Raw genomic sequence first — 22,810 nt, 5'->3', positions numbered from 1 at the left:
CATGTAACATTTGATATCACAGTAGATCCCTATTCAGAAAGTGTATTGTCTCAAAAAATGAGAAAAATAAAGAATCCTTTGAGGCAGAAGAACCTGACATACAAGCAGCATATTTATTTATTTATTTATTACATTTATATAGCTAACAGCAGCCCTTGGGCATCGAGGCGCTGTTACTTGCAGGGAACTTAGTTACTGGGAAAGGGCACATGAGAGCTGTAGTTTTACATTTGAACAATATACATTAGGATACATATAATATACATGTGAGCATGGTACATTTTGTGGTGTAACATGTTTAGCTGTAGATCATGGCGTACTTCAGGTGAAGAGCGCAGTTTTCATGGCTTTGCGAAATGCCATGAGGGATGTCTCACCTCGGAGGGTAGGAGGTAGGGCATTCCAATGTGAGGCTGTGAGGTAGGGGAAGCTGGAGCCACCTGCTCTGGTTCTTCTTACCATGGGCACGGTATGCTGGCGTAGGGTGTTCTGGTTGGCCTTGTGGAGGTGGAGGGGTGGATTCTTTGCGAGAGGTAGGCAGGTGCGGAGAGGTGGATGCACTTGTTGGTCAGTGTCAGGGTTTGGAATAAGATCCTTTCTTTTATTGGGAGCCAGTGGGCTGATTTCCTGGCGGCAGTAATGTGCTCTCTTTTGGAGATGCCTTGAGCTGCGCGGAGAGTTTTGTTCTGGATGACTTGGAGTCTATCCAGGTTTTTAGTGGAGGTTCCTAGGAAGAGTACATTGCAGTAATCTAGCCTTGAGCCTGTGATGGCTCTGGCTATGTTAGTGCAGTTTTCTTTAGAGAGAAATGGCCTAGCTGCGTTAATTTATTTGGCATGGTAGGCCCCCGAGGAGGCGATAGCACTGACATGTCTGTTCATGGACAGGTTAGAGTCCAAGTAGACTCTGAGGGTTTTGACTGCGTCTGATACTGGGATTTTAATGGAGTCGATGGTGAAGTGGCTGAACTTTGTGTCAAGGTTTTTTAGTGTGTCAGGGGAGCCTACCAGGAGGAGTTCAGTCTTGCCAGAGTTGAGGCATTGTCTGTTAGCTGCCATCCAAGGCTGGATGGTGTTGTAGATGGTTTATAGTCATAATGTCGACAAAAAAATGTCGACAGACAAAAATGTCGAAAAAAATAATGTCGAAAATAATAATGTCGACATTCTATACTTTTAATGTAAAAAGTCATAATGTCGAAAAAAAAATGTCGACATTTTTTTTTCGACAATATGACTATAAACCCTTAACACTATCAACACCTCACCCAACACCCTCCTGCAACCCCCCCACACCACCACCCTCCCACCCCTCATATGCAACACATTCTAATTATTTATATATTTATTTATTTATTTTTTCAATAAATAAATAACCAACAAAAAGTATCATTTACTATGGGGGGTCCCCCCCCCAACCCCCCCTCACCCAACACCCCCCTGCCACCCCACCACACCCCCTAACCACCCTCTCACCCCTCATACTCAACACAATCTAATTATTTATTTATTTATTTATTTTTTCAATAAATAAATAACCAAAAAGAGTCTAATTTACTATGGGGGGGTCCCCCCCAACCCCCCCTCACCCAACACCCCCCTGACACCCCCCCACACCTCCCCCCAACCACCCTCTCACCCTCATTCCCAACACATAGTAATTATATATTTATTTATTTATTTATTATTCAATAAATAAATAAACAAATAAATAAAAAGAATATCATTTACTATGGGGATGTCCCCCCCAACCCCTCTCACCCAATACCCCCTGCCACCCCCCACCCCTCATACTCAACACATACAACACAACAATAAATATATATTTATTTATTTATACAACATTTCGAAAAAATGTCGACATTAATGTAAAATGTCGACATTTTTGTATGTCGACATTATTGATTTTCGACATTAATTTGTCGACATTTTGACTGTCGACATTATTGATGTCGACATTATGACTGCACACCGTTGTAGATGTCGTTAAGCATGGTGGAGTCAGTGTCGTAGTTGCCAGTGAGGGTGAGGAGGATTTGGGTATCGTCCGCATAGTTTGTGTAGGAGTTACCTAAAGCGTCAAGGATGAGAAAGAGTGGGCGAGTAAAGATGTTGTAATTATGGTGGGTGAGGCGGAGGCCAAGTCAGAGAACACTTGCATGGTTCTGTCTTGCAGGAAGGAGGTGATCCAGGTCGTGGTGTCTGGGGAGAATCTGGTTGTGGTGGAGAGGTGGTGGCATAGGACGTCATGGTCTACGACGTCAAATGCTGCAGAGAGGTCGAGGAGTAAGAGTAGGACTGGCTTGCCTATGTCTCTGGCATCGTCCATCTGTTTTTTTAGGTCCAGTAAAGCTGTTTCCGTCCCGTGCCTAGGGCGAAAGCCAGACTGACGTAGCCCTAAGAGATTGTTTTCTTCGATGAAGTGCTGCACCTGCAGGTAGGCAGCTTTGTCCATTATCTTGAGCAAGAAGGGGACGGTGGTGATGGGCCTGTAGTTATACGGGGTGGTAGGGTCGAGTGTGTTTTTTTTTTTTTTTAGCACGTGGCAGACCCATGCTTCCTTGAGGCAGGAAGGGACTTTTCCAGTGGCAAACTTGCCGTTGACGAAGGCGGTCAGGAATGGCGCGAGGGTATTGGCACAGTCTTTGATAATAGAGGCAGGGCAGGAGTCACCCTTGCAGTTGGATGGTTTTAGGGTCCTCATGAGGTTGATCATGTCTTGTTCCTGTATGGCTTTGAACGAAAAAAGCAGGGAGGTGTCCAGGGTGGTGGGAGAGGTAGGGGTGGTGGTGGTGGGGAGCGAGTGTTTAGTTGACTGAATTTTGGATTGGAGTGTGCTAAGTTTGTTGCGCATGGCTGTTTGAATTTTTGTCACACCATATCTTGTCTTTGAAGTTTAGCGGGGCGGGGGTTGAGGTCTCTAATTCTCTGAAGATAGAGAAGATTTCATTTGTATTGGAATTGGCATCGGAGATTCTGGCTTTGAAGGATTTAGCTTTGGCAAGGATGATTGCCTTCTTGTACTCTTTACAGCGGGCGTTGAAGTAGAGTTTGTCTTTATCCGAGTGGGAGGTTTGCCATCGTGTGAGGGCTTTCTGTTTTTCGGTGCGGAGTATGAGGAGGTCGGGGGTGAACCACGTATTGGAGTGACTCGTGGGTTTCTGTTTATGGGGTTTGAGAGCAGCTATGGAGTTGACAGCTGATTTGATAGCAGCCTCGTATGAGAGTGCAAGGGTTTAAGGGTTTCTGGATCAGTGGAGAAAGGTGGTCTGAAGGCTGGGCCTTGGAGGACGGGTAGTAGTCTTTCTTTAGTTAGTTGGCGAGAGCTTCTTGTGAGGGCTGGGTGCAAGGGCTGGGGATTGGGAGTGGAGGAGATCGAGGTAGGTATGTTGAAAGAGATGATGTGGTGGTCCGACCATGAAGTGGGGGTATTTCCCGTGATGGTAATGGGGCAGTTATGTTGAGCAATCCAATCCAGGGTTCTACCTAGAGAATGGGTGGGGTCGGAGATGGTGTTCTTGAACCCTAGGGTCTCTAGGGCTGAGTTGAGGAATTTAGCAGCTGGGTCCTTCGGTTCATAAAGACCTAAATTGACGTCACCGAGTAGGATTACTTTGGACGGTTTCTTAAGATTGTCGGTGAGGAGGTGAGTGAGTGAGGCCTGGAAGTCACCTAGGGGACCTGGGGGGCGGTAGACAAGGTGCCTGGCAATGGTGCATTGGGGAGAAAGGCTAAGTTTGAGTTGGAGGTAGTCGCTGTTATTGTTCATAGATTTCTCTATCTTTCTAATGGCTAGGCAGTCTTTGGCTATTAGCGCTACACCTCCACCTTTGGATGGGCGGTCTTGCCTGATGATAGAGTAGCCAGGGGGGAGTGCAAGAGAGAGTGCAGGGCCTGAGGCTTCATGTAGCCAGGTTTCTGTGATCATGAGGAGGTCAAGGTTGTGGGTGGAGACGAGGTCATGTATGTCTAGAGCATGAGCATTGATAGACCTGGCATTGACCATGGTGCATTTGAGATGTGGTTCTGCAGAGACTAGAGGGGTAGGAGTGGGTGGGAGGGGTGTGGAGAGTGGGGCGGTGGGTGAATGGGTGGTTCTGTCCTTGACAGTATTGGTGGTCTTGGTGGTCCGATTTTTAGGGTGAGGAGGACCGGGTAGGGTAACTTTCAATACATTGCAGTTAACATTGGTGGTGGAAAAATGTGGCATCACAGTAATTACATCACGGGTCCCATTTTCTAGGGTGGTGGACATATGTGGGGTGGCATTCAGCAAGATGAGGTTTGAGATGAGCGAGTTCGGGTCAGGTGTTATACGAGTCGTTGTAGCTGTTTTCAGGGAGACTGGTGGCTTGGAGGAGGGCGTTCTTACAGTGGGGGTGGGGACCAGAAGTCTGGACTGCAGTCTGGTGTTGGGAGCACTCGTAGGCAGTGGTAGGGAATCAAATGTGGCTCTGATCGTGCAAGCGTGCAGTCTTGTTAGTCTGGCTGCTAGGCAGACAAGAATATGGAGTGGATTCAATGCAAACTCCTTATCTTGAGCGAGTGACAAGGGTCTGCGTCAATCGGCAATCGAGCAGCGAAGAGCTGCAAAGAGCACTGGCCTTTTCTCTTGGCCTTCGCTCGTCGGCTTGAAGTGATTCTTCTATAACATCTGTTTTACAAAAACGACACCATTTCTCAATACAGTTGTCTTTGGTTCTGATTTTTAAGATCTCATTGGTACTTAATACATTCATTCTAAGTCTCACAGTTTGATTACAAACAGTTTTACTGGGATACCTAGAAAGGTATTCTTCAATTACTGGATGAAACTTCCAAAATGAGCATACCTGATTATATATTCTAGAGTTATTGATGGTTTCTGTGTTGGTACACCAATTAAGTCTTTTTACCATATTTTTTACCTTGTTTGGGTTATTTAACAAAGTAGACAAAGATAAACCTAGAGTAGATAACGGAGTTCCCACTTCAGTTTTTCATAAAAAGTCCTACATTATCAGCACCCACTATGGCATGTAAGGAATTCTGTTTGGAAATGAAACATTTCCTCAGTAAAAAGGTCCTTTTCCAAGAGAGCAGGGATTTTAACGACTGTAACCCCACTTCATACCTTATAGCTTCCATGGGAACACTCTTAGGCAAGAAGAATAATACTCTTTTCCAAATAATACTTTCAACAGCTTTTAAGTAATCCATACATTCATGGGCACTAAACTCAAGTCCATATAATAGTCTAGGAATTAATTTCATTTTATAAAATTCTCTCACTGAAACCATAGAAAATGTACTATATTTTCTCTCGATTATATGCATTTGTCGAAGAGCAAACTGTGCTTTGCTCTTCAAGGTGTTTTTAGCAGTGATTAATGAACAGGTTCCTGTAAAAAAAGAACCCAAAAAGCATATATTCTGTAGCTTGATCTTTTTGCCTTCGCAGAGCCAAGTAAAGTTAGCCTGCAGCTTGTTTCTCTTCCCCAAATGAACAATAACCGTCTTAGACGGATTCATTAAGAGCTTTAGGTCACCTATGAAAATGCCAAATTCTTTAATCAAACGTTGAAGACCTACTTTGGTACTATCCATACGTAAAAAATCATCTGCGTAAGATATCCAGTAAAACATTAACGCCGCCAGTTTCGGGGAAAGGCTTCCCTCACCTCTCTGCTTAACAAAATGCAAGTGTGCACATCCAGGGGTGCACCTTGGCTTTAGGTGGGGGCTAACCAGTGGCGTCGCCAGGTATCAAATTGAGGAGGGGCACGGGGGCCAAAGACAAAAGTAGGGGGTGCCACAGACAAAAGTGTGGGGGGGGGCTGTTTATGAAAGGTAATGTGTGAAGCCACAAGCACTCCTGCAGAGAGAGGTTTGTGCACGGCAACTACCCACACCCCACTGCACTTCCCCTCCCATCAGAATGCAGGTACAAAACTATTCAGTGACTAATAGCCCATCATTAGCAGTTTTGTGCGCTCCATTCTATTGGGAGGGGCTGCAAGCTGCTCTGCACACTATGGAGGTCGCTGTGCAGAAACCGGGCAGGAACACCTGAGAAGTGGCTCGTGCTCATGTTCATACCGATGCCAGAATGCATACCAAGATCACTGCTCGCTTTGAGAAAAAAGGAGAGTATTTGCTGCGTGATATGCAGACATTTGCCTTAGTGAGTGTCACAAATAACACCACCAACAGAGAACACGGTCACTGCTCGCCTTAGGTAGGGGGGGTACAAGGGGGGGGGCACAGGATCAGAGGGGGGATGGGCCCCCCCACTCCCTCCCAGGCCCCCCCTGGTGACGCCACTGGAGCTATCCCTTCAAATGTTGGGAGAGGCGCTAACTTAAGAGACGATGGAGGAGTGGCAAACTTACTTGTGTAGGGGCATCTAACTTCTTTACTCATTGTAATGAGACTATTTTAGTGCAGCTTCAATGTTACAGTCAGTTAACTCTCTCCTTTAAGTCTGAAAACACCCACTTCTTGCAGATCCTGAAGGTCCTAGAACATATTAACATGGCAGATGGTGTGTAATGAAAGACTCAATATCATAGCATAACAGGACATAGCAGAGTCTGGGGCAGTACTCTGGACGGCCCAAGAAACGTCAGTGGCCGGGAGCAACAGGGGAGAAAATGTAGTGTTGGTTCTACCACAGTTAGTGCGCTATACTAGAATCTCTAGATGCACTGACTGGCTGGTGAGACTATGGGCCTCATTAAGAGTTTGCCGGTCCAGAAACAATGGTGGTGGTAAACCCGCCGCCACTGTTGTTTCCGGACCAGCAAACTACGACTTCAGCAGGCGGGTGGCGTTACTCCCGCCAGGTCTGACCTGGCGGGTGTAACGCCACACCGGCACCGTTAATTACGGTGCCGGTGTTTACACGGTCCCCATTCCCATGGAGTCCTATGGGACTTCATGGGAATGGGGAGTAACGGAATACCGGCTCCGGATTTACCGGACCACCGGGGCTGTAATGCCCCGTAAGTCCGGCAAGTCCGGAGCCGGTAAATCCCTACGAGTGCGGTGGCAGCCTGCCGGTTTTACCGGCATGGCTACCGCCAGACTCATAATGAGCCCCTATGTCTGCCTGTCAAATCAAGTGATACGAGACGGGGAGGGCCAGTGTAGCAATAATGCAATTCTATATGACAGTATTGGAACCACTAGCAGAGGAGCACCAGGGTACACCAATGTGTCCCTACACTTATTAAAATTGTCCTATTGTAAGGGTGTAAATGTAATCACTCCAATTTTTGCACTTGAAGTCAGGGTGAAGTTACATTATTTTCCCGGGATCACACAATTCGAGTGAAGCAGGGATTTTAACCCACTCTGCAATTTGGGCACAGCCACCTTCTTCCACGCTTTACTTGGAACAAATATTTAAGTTTTGGGCGTGAAGACCTACAATAATACTGTCTTATAGAGTTTACTTGCAAAATCCACAAATTGCATAGTAAAGCATCATGACAACATGTAAATCCTTATAGCAACAGGCTGAGCCAAAATGATATCAGTGTACCTTTTAATTTCCACATCCTGAATGCAAAACTATAAGATCCAAAAGGCAAAATATCTATTTACCCACTTTATTTTCAACGCTGTAAGACACACAATAAAAGAAGTTGTGTAATAAACTCACTTATGTTTGGCGATTCGTCACAAACCTCCAGCGTGTTGTTATGTATGGTTTTGAGAACATTCAACTAAGGACATCAAAGCAAACTTGACTTTTTAACGTATCACGCTATTAGACGTTATGGGTATGAACACATTTTCAAAGGGTGCTTTATTGTGTTGCTCGTTTGAACGGTCACAGATTTGCAGGGTGACTGGTGGTCTTTCAGTTGGAAATTCACCATCATGCATAAGAAAGGCTCTGCTGCTGCTGATGATGAATTCGGGGGACGCAGCCTGTGTGTCTCAGGGGGGTTGCAGATCCGAGGGCGCATTCTGTGTGTCTCAGGGGGGCTGCAGCAGAGGCAGGGGCGCAGCCTGTGTGTCTCAGGGGGTTGCAGAGCCGGGGGCGCATTCTGTGTGTCTCAGGGGGGCTGCAGCAGAGGCAGGGGCGCAGCCTGTGTGTCTCAGGGGGGTTGCAGAGCCGGGGGCGCATTCTGTGTGTCTCAGGGGGGCTGCAGCAGAGGCAGGGGCGCATCCTGTGTGTCTCAGGGGGGTTGCAGAGCCGGGGGCGCATTCTGTGTGCCTCAGGGGGGCTGCAGCAGAGGCAGGGGCGCAGCCTGTGTGTCTCAGGGGGGCAGATTTGCCTTGGAAGAAAGAAAATGCGCCAGCAGGACCATGTTCCTGATCCTTTGAACTGTTAAAGGATCAGCATGGAAGCACTGCTCCTCAGCTAACATTTGGGGGCGGGGGCCCTTCAGCCCGGTCAGCTCAATGACGTTGCGGCCTGCTCCACAGTGAAGTGGCTCTGGATCTTTTGGGGCAGTTGTTGTCTCGGCTGTTTCGACACAACGAGACATATCATGATGCTCCACATAGAGGAGCCAGAAGTGGTGTAGTGGACCTGCCACACTGGTGGTGGCACGTTGTCTGAAGTGTTACTCTTAACAAGTCCTCATATTTTGAATGCATCCTCCCCTTGTTACGGATTCTATCCTCACGCCGTTATTTCTGGGAGCAAAGGGTTGGCAAAGGCCATTACACTGCCTGTGTGCTTCAAAATGCTGATTGCTGCCAAGACAGACCAATATACCATGAGATACATCGATTAGACACGGTCCAGCCCAATGCCTGATGAACGCCTTACCCTGTCTCGAAGGCAGGTCTGGCTCCAGGAATTTCTATCTGGGTGGGCCAGGTTTGTGATCGTGGGGGCCCAACTTCTATTGTGTGTGGGTATAGGAGTACCCTAAAAAAGTGCTGGCGTTAAACCAGATTTCTCAGACCTGTGTTCTGGCAAAACATTTCTTACTGGATCTGGAAAAATCCATTTGCACCCTTAAATTGGTTTAGTCTGTTAGACGGCTTTATAAGGTGCAGAAGCCTGGATTCAAACCCAGGTTGGGAGGACGATAGTTGATACATTTACCTGCAAGACTACCAGAATGTCTGATACAGATGCTTGCTAGGATTGCACTCCCTGGCACATTTAAGGCAAAGGGATTCTTAGGCAAGGCTGACCGATGGTACTGGGTAGGTGAGGCATGGGTGTGGAGGTTATGGGGGGAATAGTAAATGGCTGTCATGAGTGCAACAAATGTTAGATGTTTTTTAAGTTGTCTTTTTCTGCTATTGGAGCTGTGTGTTGTACGGGTATGCCGCTGGCAGGAAACAGCCTGTTCACCTCACCAGCTTTTGCTGGCATAAGGTGATTTGCCCAGGATCACTCCATTTATTCAAATAGGAAATCTGCTCTCTTCTTCCCCTCTCTCATCCCTTCCAAAGTCACAGGCTCTCCAGTAGCCCCTCCACAGTCTTCTGCCCTCTTCTTCCATTTGCTCCTTTGTTTCCTTCCATACGCTCGCTCACTACTCTGACCTTCCATTCGCTACTCACTTCATCTTCCATGCGCTCCCCCATCTCCATAAGGAAAACTAGTGCCAAAGCAGAGAAATGAATGCTGTATACTGCAGAACCCTTAACAAGAGTCTGAGAGATTAATCCCAATTAACCATGCCATACGACACATGTTTTGTACCTTTTTTCAACATAATCCTATAATTCCACAACCCCAGCACAAATAATTATAAGAACACCAATATCGGATCCCTAAAGAAAGCTTTTGAGCAATTAGAAAACTTATCTAAACAGGAGCTCTCGCATTGGTGGGAGATGGCCACCATTGATAAATATTTAAAAGTAGGCAGAATACCTCGAGGATTATGCATATTTCCGGCATTTGAAGAGGAAGATGTGGAAGATGTAAAAGAATGGGAAGATCTGCTCACCACAACATCCAAAGAAATGATTCACAGGATCATTATGAATACAAAAAAGTCACATTCTAAACTGCTACTAGAAATTGAGACAACTAAAGAAATCATTGAAAAGATGAACCTACCTGAAGCAACATTTAAAAATGATCAAATATTGGATGAATATTTGCAAAAATTTGAGAAAGAACTAAAATTAAAAAAACAACAAACCTTTTTACGTGATGAATTGGACTATAAATTCAAAAGAGTTTACACATTCCAAAACAAATTCAAATCAAGACCATCACCTGGCAAAAAAACGGTTAAGAAAGCAACAGATGAGCAAAAAACATTCTCTGAAAACACATCTGGCTCTTCAGAACCAGAAAGTGAAAATCAAGAACAATCAGAACCACAACAGGACAGCACAAAAGCATCAGACAGTTATTGTTATTGTGCTTGTGCTTGTACCGCGCCAAAGCCCATAGGCATCCAGGCGCTGAGAGAACAGAGTACAGTGAGCAAAAAGACTACCACAGAAGATTACTCTAGTTAAAAAGATGCGTTTTTAATTGTTTTCGAAAGGCAAGAAGATCTGTTGTCTTGCGCAGGGATGCAGGCAGTGCATTCCATGCCTTAGCTCCCTGGGTGTGAAAGGCTCTTCCAGAGCCTCGAGAGCGTTTCAGCGGTGCTGTACCAAAAGATAGCCTTCAGCTGACCTCAGGTTTCTTTTGGGCTGGTAAATGCTAATGACATCCTTAAGGTAAGCAGGAGCACTACCAAAAATGCATTTATGGCATATGGTTATCAATTTGAATTGAATTCTGCGTTCCACAGGAAGCCAATGCAATTTTTTTCTGGCTGCAGTAGTGGGTTCTGAGCGCTTAATTTGGAAAATGGTACAAATGGCTTTGTTTTGTATTTTTTGTAACTCCTGGATTTCTGCTTTACCTGCACCGCCTAGAAGTGCATTACATTAATCTATACGTGGCAAGATGACAGCTCTCACGAGTTTAATACGGTTTTCAACCGAGACTAGTGGTGCAACTTGCCTGAGCACTTTAAGATGGTAATTAGTGCAAGTGGTAATGGCTGCAACATGTGCTTCACAGTCTAAACTGTTTTCCATGAATGTGCCCAAGGTTTTAACTTTCTGCACAATGAAACTACCATCTATCCTAAAACCAGTCTACTCCTGGCCCAACTTGGTTTGTGCCTGACGCGGGCCAAAGATCATGGGCTCCGTCTTTGTAGCATTCAGACACACCCAGTTAGTGGACATCCACTGTTTTATCAGTTGATAAACCGCATTTACTGTAAGTTGATCCGTGTCATAATCGCCAGTAATGTTGAGGACCCGCTGGAAGTCATCAGCATAGTTACAGAAAAAGGTCTGGAAAAGATCTAATTCGTAACAGAGAGGAAAAATGTAGATGTTAAATAACAGTGGGGAAAGACATGCCCCCTGGGGTACACCACACGTTATAATTTGTGACCCAGAGGAACTGTCCCCCCAATGCACCTGTGACTGACGACCCTCCAGGAATGCCCTCAACCAGGCTATGGCATTATCGGAAAGGCCCCCAACAGTCTGCATTCTGTCAAGCAAGGTTTTGTGATCTAGCAAGTCAAAGGCTGCTGATAAATCCAACAACATCAGCAGCCCTGACTTGCTATCTTCCAGTCTAGAGAGCATATATGTCTGCAGGTCCAGAAGGGCACTCTCTGTGCCATGATGGCTTCTGAACCCTGACTGCTTAGCATGCAAGATGCCAGCCGTCTGGACATGGGCCTGTAGCTGGATAGTTGCTATCTTGTCTATAAGCTTTAGGAAAAACAGGGTGTTGGTGATTGGTGATAGTACAAAAACATATTCTTTTTTAGAAGAATATCAAAAGCACAGACAGGCAAGATCCTACCCACTCTACCAAAGCACGCAACAATTAAGAAATCAACAGCTGCAATACACAAACACAAATGGTGGCCAACAAAGAGGGGCAGAAGGGGGAAGAAGAGATCAAACAGGAGATAATGCAAACACGGGGGTACAAACAAGATCACAAAACCCACAACGGAAGAGAACTTAGTTCTAAACCTAACAAATTCAGGGCTATCAGATGATTTAGTCACAGCACTAAATAAAGGACTATCTTTCAGTCGTGCCAATCAAGGACATTATTTCCAAATGAATCCTGATCTTTTTAAATTCAGCAGATTACTAAGGATAAAAAAATTATTTGCAATCTGTCCCGAACAAACCAAGAAGACAAGAGGAGAAAAACCAAAACCATCGGAACTAACGGTACTTGACACAGAACAAACAGCCAGTCTCCTTAACATTGGCGAATTGGAAGATATCCACACAATGGAATCAGTTGCATTGGATCTGAATATTGATACTGGTCTAACAGAATCATCAAAACCCAAAAGCAAATCTAAATTTATACCACAATTAGCCATGGAAAATCCAATTGACATATTTGTCTTAGCAGTACAAAAGGACTTGAGAAAAAATTATCTATCTAAGAAAGAACTAGATTGGAGCAAGCATAACTTGAATACTAAGGAGAGAAAAGCAATCATAGATCTATGAAATAATGATGAAATTACAATAAAAGAGGCTGATAAAGGAGGCAAAATAGTCCTCCTAAACACTACTGATTATATTCGTATGGGGAAACGCATCTAAATGACACAACCTGCTATGAGAAATTGACAGAGAACCCCTTGCCTCAAATACTAGAAGAATGGAACATATTGAGCACACATTGGTATGAGAATGGTATATTAACAGATGTAAGGAATAGACATCCAACAATGGCGACAATATACTTTCTTCCAAAAATTCATAAAAAATACAGCATTATACCATCAAGCAGACCTATTATTAATGGAATAGGATCTGTAAGTGAACCCATATCAGCATACATAGACAGGCACCTACAACCATTAGCAGCCAGTCTGGCTTTATATGTACAAGACACCAAGCACATATACATCAGCTAGAACATATCAATTGGGAAGAAAACTATAGACTGGTCACCTTTGATGTCACTGCGCTATATACAAGCATCCTACACTTGAAAGGAATGGAAACAGTTGAATATTTTCTTAAAGCTAGGTCAATCTCTTACCTGGATCAGAACAATATGATCCTTGAAATGCTAAATTTTGTACTTAACAACAATGTGTTTATCTTCAACAACATCATTTACAAACAAAGCCAAGGGACTGCAGTGGGGGCGAAATTTGCCCCCCTTATGCAAATCTATATATGGGGAACTATGAACTAAAGCATGCTTGGACCCTTTGCGCATTTTTGGAAGATAACAACATAGTGTTTTGGGGTCGGTACATAGACGACATCCTGGTGATATGGAATGGAGATCTGAAATCACTGAAAGAATATCATAAATTTCTAAATACAAACGATTACAATCTCAAACTAACAATGGAAGAAAGTATAGACAGAATTTACTTTCTTTACCTGGAGCTATATATACACGACCGGAGAATACAATCCACACTTTACACCAAACCCACATCTGAAAACAGTATACTACATGCAAAGAGCAACCATCCTCAACACATCATCCGCAATGTACCATACAGAGAATTCTTAAGAATCAAAACAAATTGTACTCAAGAAGCAGACATGAAGCAAAATGTAGAAACAGCCTTCAGCAAATTTAAAGAAAGAGGCTACAATAATGTACAACTAAATAAAGCACTCAGAAAAACAAAATTGTTATCAAGGAATGAACTTCTACAAAACAAATCGAGTAATCTTGAGAAACAAACCAAAAATACAATACGGTTCATAACATCATATAGCACGGACCACATGATATTGAAAAAAATTCTAAAAAAACATTGGTATTTATTGAAACTAGATAAGGATTTAAGCAATCACATTGAAGATCAACCAAAGATCACATACAAAAGAGCCAAGAACTTGAAACAAATATTATGTCCGTCACATTTTGTAAAGGAATCAACAACAATGGGAAAAAATAAACTGTGGTCAGCGGATAAACTTAAAGGCAACTACAAATGTGGTATGTGCAATTACTGCCGATATTCAGAGAATGGAAAAAAGAAAATAAGATTACCGGATGGAAAAAACCATGAGATCCAACTGTAACAGCAATCATGTAATCTATGCTCTTGAATGCATCTGCAAAAAACTCTGTGGGAAGCACGATCAGAGCATTGAAAATAAGGATTTCGGAACATCTTAGAACAATCAAAAATCAAGATACTAGATACCCACTAGGCAAACACTATGCAACAGAACATAATGTATCCAACATAAAAGGGATTAGATTCTTTGGAATAGAAACTGTTCGAACCCCGGCAAGGGGGGGAAACAGAGAAAAAAGGGGGGAAAACAGAGAAAAAATACTATGTCAAAAGGATGCAATTTGGATCTGTAATTTGGACTGCTGCAACACAGGTCTGAATTCTGACACGGAAATGGGACATTTCTTGTAAAATAACTCCTTTTTGAAAAAATGTGTCGCTTGTGAAACTATTTGTAAAATATGCATTCTTTTCAATTATGAAAGGTCTTATGTTTGGTGAACTGTTAGCATGCATAGTAAGCAACTAACCATATATAAGATGTCAGAGATCTGAATTATATTAGGAGCACCAATTATAGGAAATAACAGACCTATTTGAGGATGAAACATTAGGAATAACCAGGGCATTCAGGAAAATAAAAAAATTAAAAAGTCAATGTTGAATATTTAATCCATGGCATCCTTTAGTTAAATCAAATATCACCCACATAGACATAAATAAGAGTAGTTAGAGTATTTTGAAGGAATTTCTCCGTAGTATATTAATTACTACATTACACACAATTGGGCCCGTATTCATGCTTAAATTACTTAAGCCGCCAAAGTGACATGACCGCAGGCACAAACGACTGTCGTGACGTCATCACGTACGCACAACAAATGAAATACGGCACGCAATGATGTCATCACGCTTCGCCGTGATGACGTATATAAATAAACTGCCATTTTGAGTCATCCGTATCAGCAACCACGATTGGATGAACATCGCGTGATTTAGAAGCTAAGCCACTAGAACCAAATATATTCTCTCAGTAAGCATAGATAGGCAAGAGAGGAATAAGCAATAGCGGAATATTTTTTCTTTTTCACTATTAGATATAAAAAACAGGTCCCAAGAGATAGAAAGAGATACAAAGAGAACCTCAAAATTGGCACAGTGGAAACCCAATAATTTGCAAAACTTGAGAAAACTAGAAACCTTGGAAAGGATGGGAAATGGTCTATATGATGTAAAAGAAGTAAGTACAAATCATTTAATGTGCACAAGTACCATGCTATCATTGACAAATTGTATACGGTGCCCAACAGTCCTTCAAAACATAACCACTCATACAATATGCATTGCTCCCTTAACTTGCAGGTATGATGATCATATAATACTTTAAAGAACCGTCTGAGAGGACGGAGAAACGCGCGTAGAGGGAGAAAAAAGGGAGAATTGAGTGCATACTGCTCATATCATATTTATAGGCATTGGTTGTTTAACTAAAAACCTTTTTTTGGAGTCAGAGCACACAACTATACTCTGTATGGATACAATACAGAGCTGAAAGTAACAAAAGATTTATGATGTGAAAATAGATCAACAAAAAAATCTTTTTGGAAAATGGAAACATAATTTTGTGTTCAAGAAAAAGTGTAAACACCCTGTATGAATATAATACAGAGTACTAGGAAATCAAAGCTTGTCATGAAAATATTAATTGATGAATGAATAATAACAACTGATGATAACAAATCTTTTTAGAGCCCACCTAAAAGTCTCTGTGGTTCATTTTCAATTCAGTAATTCTATAATTGAGATATCAAAAAACAGTACACAGCAAAAGAGAAGCAGAGAAAACAGTGTGGCAATATCTACGTTCCCTTCCCATCTGCTCTCCCCCTTCTATTCGTCGCCTTCTCCTTCACCTTTTAGTCCCTGTCACCTCCCATCAGCTCCCCTGTCTACCATTCCCATTTACCAGTCCCACCTGCCCACCCTATCCCCTCCATGGCTTCTTGGCCTGGCTGGGAGCATCAAGGATGATGCCACCTCCTCCTCTGCAGGGGCTCAGTGAGCGGGAACCGTCAGGAGCGGCGTTCCACTACATTTATTTTTTACAGTCAACAGTTCCACTACTTTTTGCAAACATTTCCACCATTCCAGAACTGTTCTTTGTGAAGTTAAAGCACAACTTGCCACTCTACCACCTGCTAGCAGTTACAGCTGAACTGAAATCTGGTTCAAATCAATTGGCTGTCAACCAGCATGGCAGCAACCCTTGAAACATGTGTTACACGTTGGTTCTTTCCTGTCTACACTGTCCCCTGCAGGGGTCACAGTTCCACTGCTTTTTCTGGTACACTTCTACCCCTGCAGGTGCTGAGCAACGAGGCCTGCAGTCCTTATTCCATCTAAGTTGATGTGTGTTCAACAATAACTCCCTGAATACTGTGGCTACTCCCAGCAGGCCTCTTCTGATCCAGCCATTTTGTTGTGAAAGACAGTCTCCCTCCACCTAGATAAATATTGAAGCAAGGAATAGGATATTTTGTTTCTTACAAAATGGCAAAGTAAATAGCAAAACATATGCAAAATTGCCTTTTCTCTTCACTTTCACACTACGTGGGTCGAACATTTTAAATCTCACCCACAATTAACGATTTGGAATCCACTTGCTTTTACCAATAAAGCTACAATCATAGGTGGTAATTTTCCAAGTCCTGTGGAGTGGAAAAAGTGGCAGCAAAATGATTTGATTGTGCCTTTATTTTCCCCATCCTGAATGGAAGCCTACAAGCTCCAGAATGCAAATTAATGAGATCTTACAAAAAATCTTATACAGACACAAAGTGAAATGAAATGCATTACAAAGTCCTTGTTTCACACAGCTTGTTCTGTATTGATATTGATATTGATAGTTTAATTGCATAGCGCCTATACACACATGTGTTTGAAAGCACTTCAAGGCAAGGGAGGGCGCAAGGGAAAATATGATGACATTCTTACAAGGCCTTGAGACATTAAGAATGTGAAATTCACTATCGTACTAGACCTGACGACATTTCAGATAGTGCAAGAGCTTCGACAATGATAAGGAGGGGAAGGAGGGGGAGGTAGGAGATGAGACATACAATGACTAAATTACTAGGCCTGATGACATTTCTGGTAGTGCAGGGGAATGACAAAAGTTGAAGGAGAGGGGGTGGGGGGAAGGAGAGGAACAAAAGAAGTGACTATCGTACTAGGCCTGATGACATTTCTGGTAGTGCTGGAGATTGACAAAAGGTGAAGGAGAGGGAGGGGGGAGGGAGGGAGAGGAACAAACAAGCGACTATCATACTAGTCCTGACGACATTTCTGGTAGTGTTGGAGATCAACAAAAGGTGAAGGAGAGGGAGGGGGGAGGGAGGGAGAGGAACAAACAAGCGACTATCATACTAGTCCTGACGACATTTCTGGTAGTGTTGGAGATCAACAAAAGGTGAAGGAGAGGGAGGGGGGAGGGAGGGAGAGGAACAAACAAGCGACTATCATACTAGTCCTGACGACATTTCTGGTAGTGCTGGAGATCGACAAAAGGTGAAGGAGAGGGAGGGGGGAGAGGAACAAACAAGCGAATATCATAATAGGTCTGACGACAATTCTGATAGGGTAAGTGCATAGAATATAGTGAGGGGAGGGGGGAGAGGAGAGAGGGACAAGACGGGGAGACGAAGAGAAGACTGAGAAGCAGTGAGTTTGGTGAAAGAGAGGAAGAAGCAAAGCCGGCGAAATACAGTGTTATAGAGCACATAAGCAAGTGGAGAGAGCACATCAAGTTGCAGAGGTCAGTACTGAACACATAATGTTGCAAGAGATCAGCAAGTGCAAGCCAGGATTCAAGTCGTGACTCATGGTCACCATGATTACGTGATGCTTAAGGAAGTCCAGCATGAGAACAACGAGATTCGAGATGGGTGAACCAACATGAGTCACAGGAGTCCAAAAGTCAAATCAAAGCATAAGCCCCCCATAATGTCTAATCACCCAAGAATACACTTAAATAGCCTAAAGAAAGCTTATATAATTAAATTAAAAAGTACCTTTAGACATCACAAATCGCTCCCTGTTTTTAATAATTTGCTGCCGACACATGTCAAAAAGATAAGGCCTCACTGGGAGGTCCTGTGCAGCCATGGCTGACTTTGAGAGGAGAAAGGCAGAGAAAGGGGGCCCCATGGGCATTTGTCCCTTGTCCGGCTGTTACCATTGCACCATTTATACTTTGCCAGAAACATAATAGGGAATACCCTTTTCTTGAGTTATTTTCAAGGTTTCATGATCAATCTTTAGAGGCAAATGTTTATTAGGTTGGGGGGGGCAATCCTCCAGTCCTGGCCCCCCGAACACCTCTGCCACTGGTGGTACCCCACAGTAAATAGCCATGTCTGGCACTGCCTAAACACCCAGCAGTTATATCATAATTTTCAAAAAAGACCCATGATTCTGTTTGCATACAAACATTGTTAATGGTTACTCCAGCAGTATGATGCTATCAAGGCAGTACTCATCTGTTAATTTCATGAAAAGTTCTGGCCAGGCAAGATAGGCTTCCACACAAAGATACATACTATTTAGGTCAGAACCACACTGGTTATTATACCTGAGACAAAGATCTGAAGCTGGTCCATACATGCCGTCCTAGCCTTGATATGTTCAGGTAGGTTCTTGTTGGTCCAACTCAGTGAGGTTCACTTTGATTCCCTAGGCGTAGCAGACAAGGAATCCGCATCTGGCAAAATATACTTTCGCTTAGGGAGACAAAGCCATCGGTTTGGGCTTTTGAATACACATGGGAAAGACATTTTCCAGGCACTGCCATAAGGGTAAAACCTGGCAAGAAGTAGGGAACATCTAGAAAACGGTGTAAGTAACTAGGCATAGGATGTCATTGGGCCTCATTCCGAGTATGGTGGTAGTCATGGCGCTATTTGCGCCATGAATACCTCCCATACCGGTACCGACTCCGACTTGGTTCAATGGGGACTTACCGGTGTAGTCCGACCTTTGCGGGACTGGTAAGTCCCCATTGAAAAAGCCATTCCCCATTCCCATTTGAGCCCCCATAGGGCTCAATCGGAATGGGGAAGTAGCTAATAACGGTACCGCAATTTGCGGTACCGTTATTAGCTCTGAAGTCCCTTTACTGGTCCCGTCCTTAACGCCTGGTCAGACCAGGCGTTAAGGACCGGACCCGCAAAGGGACCTTGGAATAGGGTGCAAAGGGATTACCGGCACCGGTCTCCTTACCGGTGCCAGTAATCCCTTTGCGCCCACCTCGGAATGAGGCCCATTGTCTTGCAAATGACTGTGTAATACTTATACACATGTCAAAATGATTGGCTTTGCAATTGCTTGTTCTAGTGCAGTGCAAGGAACAGATTAGAGGACACCCATGTTGCTTTTAGATCTACTGGCTGAAAACACCATAACGATTTTAAGACACGGCACGCTCCACTGACCATGAACGCGGCGCACAATAAAATGCTTTTTATTTTCATTTGAACCCTGGGTTCTTGCCTTGAGAAGGCCCCCAACCCGTCTCACAACCACCTTAACAAAAAACCCGAGTCACAATGGACCAGGAACCAGGCCGGTGTGTAACAATAAGATATTTATTAACGTTCTGATCAAATGAAAAATCAAGCAAAATGAAATACTTCGGCAGCAACCACCAAAGTAGTGGCAATACAATTCAAAATATTCCCACAATACAGTTAGTTCCAAATCCTAACAAAATATACAGAAATCTTTAATAGTAAACAGAAGCAAAATCGTTTTTAAAAATAACGGGATAGCACTGAAGTTATGAACTCCCCCTGCAAGACTCCCCCCAAACTTCAGCTAACTAAATTCTTTGTGGATGGAAGGCAGTGGCAAGGAGTCAGAATGAAGAGGGAAAAATAGGATTGTGAATTCAGCCCACCACCACCAGATGGGAGACCAGAAAAGAAATTGAAAACCTTAATAAGGAGCAAAATGGCATAATCGGATTTCCTTTGTTACTTGCAGAGCAGTTGCAACTGTGATGGAATAGCTAGGACAGAAATTTGTGTTGCTACACTCGAGTGGTAAAGAAGCTTACAGATTACTAACAGGACACAAGGCAACATGAACACAGGTAAGAAAATCGATTTTAGGAAAAAGATAGAATGCAAAAGAAAACACATGCGGCAGAAGAACAAGTTACTCCTTACATGGTAACGTTCTTTCGATGGGATGTTCCTCCGACGTATTCCTTATCTATGATATTTGTATCTCCAGCTTGCTGGCCTCGGAAAATTGTTTTCCCCAGTAGAGAGCGCTGTGCATCGACGTCCGTCGAGTAGGTGTTCCTCGACAGCCACCGTATCGACACCGACGCCATCATGCCTATAAATGGCCACGCGCAGCGTCCGTTGCTCAGTTCCGTTTTGTAGAGTAAGGTAGTTATTGCATGAATGGTTACTACCCTTGAAGGAGCGTAAGCTGCAACCACAAGGGAAATGTTACTGCAGGGATGGATGGGAGGGGCGATAAGGAATACGTCGGAGGAACATCCCATCGAAAGAACGTTACCAGGTAAGGAGTAACTTGTTCTTCGAAGGGATTGTGTCCTCCGACGTATTCCTTATCTATGATAGACTCCCATAGCAGTGGTATGTGATTGGAGGCGGGAGTAAGTGATGCCATATTACTCTTTAAGAATGAACAGAGTGTAACACAGCTTTGCCAAATCTAGTCTCTTGACTAGAGGAGGAATCCAGGCTATAAATTTTGGTAAAGGTATGTGCGGACGACCATGTGGCAGCCACACATATGTCTCTAATTGGTACCCCTCTTTGAAGAGCTGAGGAGGCTGCGATACCCCTGGTCGAATGAGCCCTTAGATTTTGACGGGGCTCTTTCCCTGCCAGTTTGTAGCGTTCCAGAATGGCTAAAATAATCCATCTGGAGATGGTTTGTTTGGTTATTGGTAATCCCAACTTATGTCCTGCTTAACCTACAAAGAGTTGGTCTGCTTGTCTAATTTTAGCAAGTCTAGTGATATAAAAACTCAAGGCTCGCTTAGGGTCCAGCCTGTGTAGTCTCTCCTTCCTCTTTCCCCGGATGGGGAGGAGGATAGAATGAAGGTAAAGTAATCTTCTGAGTAATGTGAAATTCAGAAACTTTGGGAGGAAGTTAGGCTTCACCTGTAGAACGACTTTGTCCTTGTGAAAAATTGTATGAGGAGGTTTACAAGATAGGGCTTGTATCTCGCTAACCCTTCTAGCAGATGTTAATGCTACCAATAAAACAGTTTTGAGGGTGAGAAACTTCAATGAACAAGAGTGGAGTGGTTCAAAAGGAGCACCCTTTAGGAAGTTTAAAACTAGATTTAAGTCCCATAAGGGAACTTGGAATGGTCTTGGAGGGTAGACATTAGTTAGACCTTTCAGGTATTGTATTACCAATGGAATTTTGAAATACGATGGCTCCTCTGTAGTGCGCTTAAAGATCGATAACGCTGCGAGATAGCCCTTAATAGTGCCAACTTTAAGGCCTGAATTTGCCCAATAAAGTAAGAAGGATAACACCGCAGGTGTACCACATGAAAAGGGTTTGATATTCTTTTCTCTGCACCAGCTGCAAAATTTATTCCAACGGCAGCGGTATAGAGTTTTAGTTGCTGGCCTTCTGGCCGAAAGCAACACCTCCATGACGTCATCTGGAAGGTGCCAATCCTTGTACCTCAACCTTTCAGATACCAAGCGTGAAGGTTGAGGGTCTTGATGGCTGGATGGAGAACCTGACCTCCCTTCTGCGAGAGAAGATCCTCTCTGTACGGTAGACTAATTGGAGGATGGATGGGCATGTCCAGAAGGTCTGGGTACCACGTTCTCCTGGCCCAATTCGGGGCAATTAGGATCATGGTCTTCCGAAACCTTCTCAACCTCCTGATCATTTGAGGAATGACAGGGACAGGAGGAAACGCGTACAGAAGTGGGAACTTCCAGTCCACTACGAACGCGTCTCCTAGAGCTCCTCTCGGGGGAAATTCCCTTGAGCAAAATCTGTCGCACTTCCTGTTGATACTGGTGGCGAACAGATCCACTTGAGGGGTTCCCCAAAGGGCGAAGATCTCTTGAAGGACTTCCTGAGCTATCTCCCACTCGTGGGAGACTGTGTTCTGCCTGCTCAGAGCGTCCGCTGTCAAGTTCTTCTCTCCGGCTAGGTGAATTGCTGATAGAGAGATTCCTTCCTGAATTGCCCAAAACCAGAGCTGCATCGCCTCTCTGCACAGTGGCAGTGACCCTACGCCTCCTCTTTTGTTGAGGTAGTGCATGGCCACTGTATTGTCCGCCATTATCAGGACGTTTCTCCCTCTTACAGATGGCAGAAAATCCTTCAGTGCCAGTCTGATGGCTCTCAGCTCCAACAGGTTGATGTGTAGTCTGGACTCCGATGGAGACCAACGACCACTGATGGTCAAGTCATTGGCATGGGCTCCCCACCCCGTGAGTGAGGCGTCTGTGACTACTGTTATCTCCGGCCATGGTTGCCAAAACAGTTCTCCTTTCAAGATGTTCTCTGGAGAGGCCCACCACTGAAGGTCGTGGGCTACCTTGTCCGGAATCCGGAGGAGATCTGTCATCCTCCCTGAGAATTGTGACCACTGAGTCCTCAGTGCCCACTGAAGGGATCTCATTCTCAGGCGAGCCTCTGGCACAAGGGATATGCAGGATGCCATGAGGCCTAGCAACCTCAAAAAGTCATAGGCTGGGAGACGTTGGGCATTTTGAAACCTGGTGACCATCTGCAGAATATCTTGAGCCCTCACCTCTGGTGGCAAGGCTTTTCCCAGGG

General features: G+C 44.1%; 1 protein-coding gene across 1 annotated transcript in view; it reads left to right on the top strand.

Annotated features, from left to right (window-relative positions):
• The window catches only part of LOC138522037 (H-2 class II histocompatibility antigen, E-S beta chain-like), a 228,372-nt gene that overhangs the window by 1,222 nt on the left and 204,340 nt on the right, over positions 1 to 22,810 (top strand). The window lies entirely within an intron of this gene.

This window comes from Ambystoma mexicanum, chromosome 13 (assembly GCF_040938575.1).
Source record: "Ambystoma mexicanum isolate Mex_15411 chromosome 13, UKY_AmexF1_1, whole genome shotgun sequence".
Lineage (NCBI taxonomy): Eukaryota > Metazoa > Chordata > Amphibia > Caudata > Ambystomatidae > Ambystoma > Ambystoma mexicanum.
Note: the sequence above shows the minus strand (reverse complement) of the source record. Positions and strands in the feature narration are given on the sequence as shown.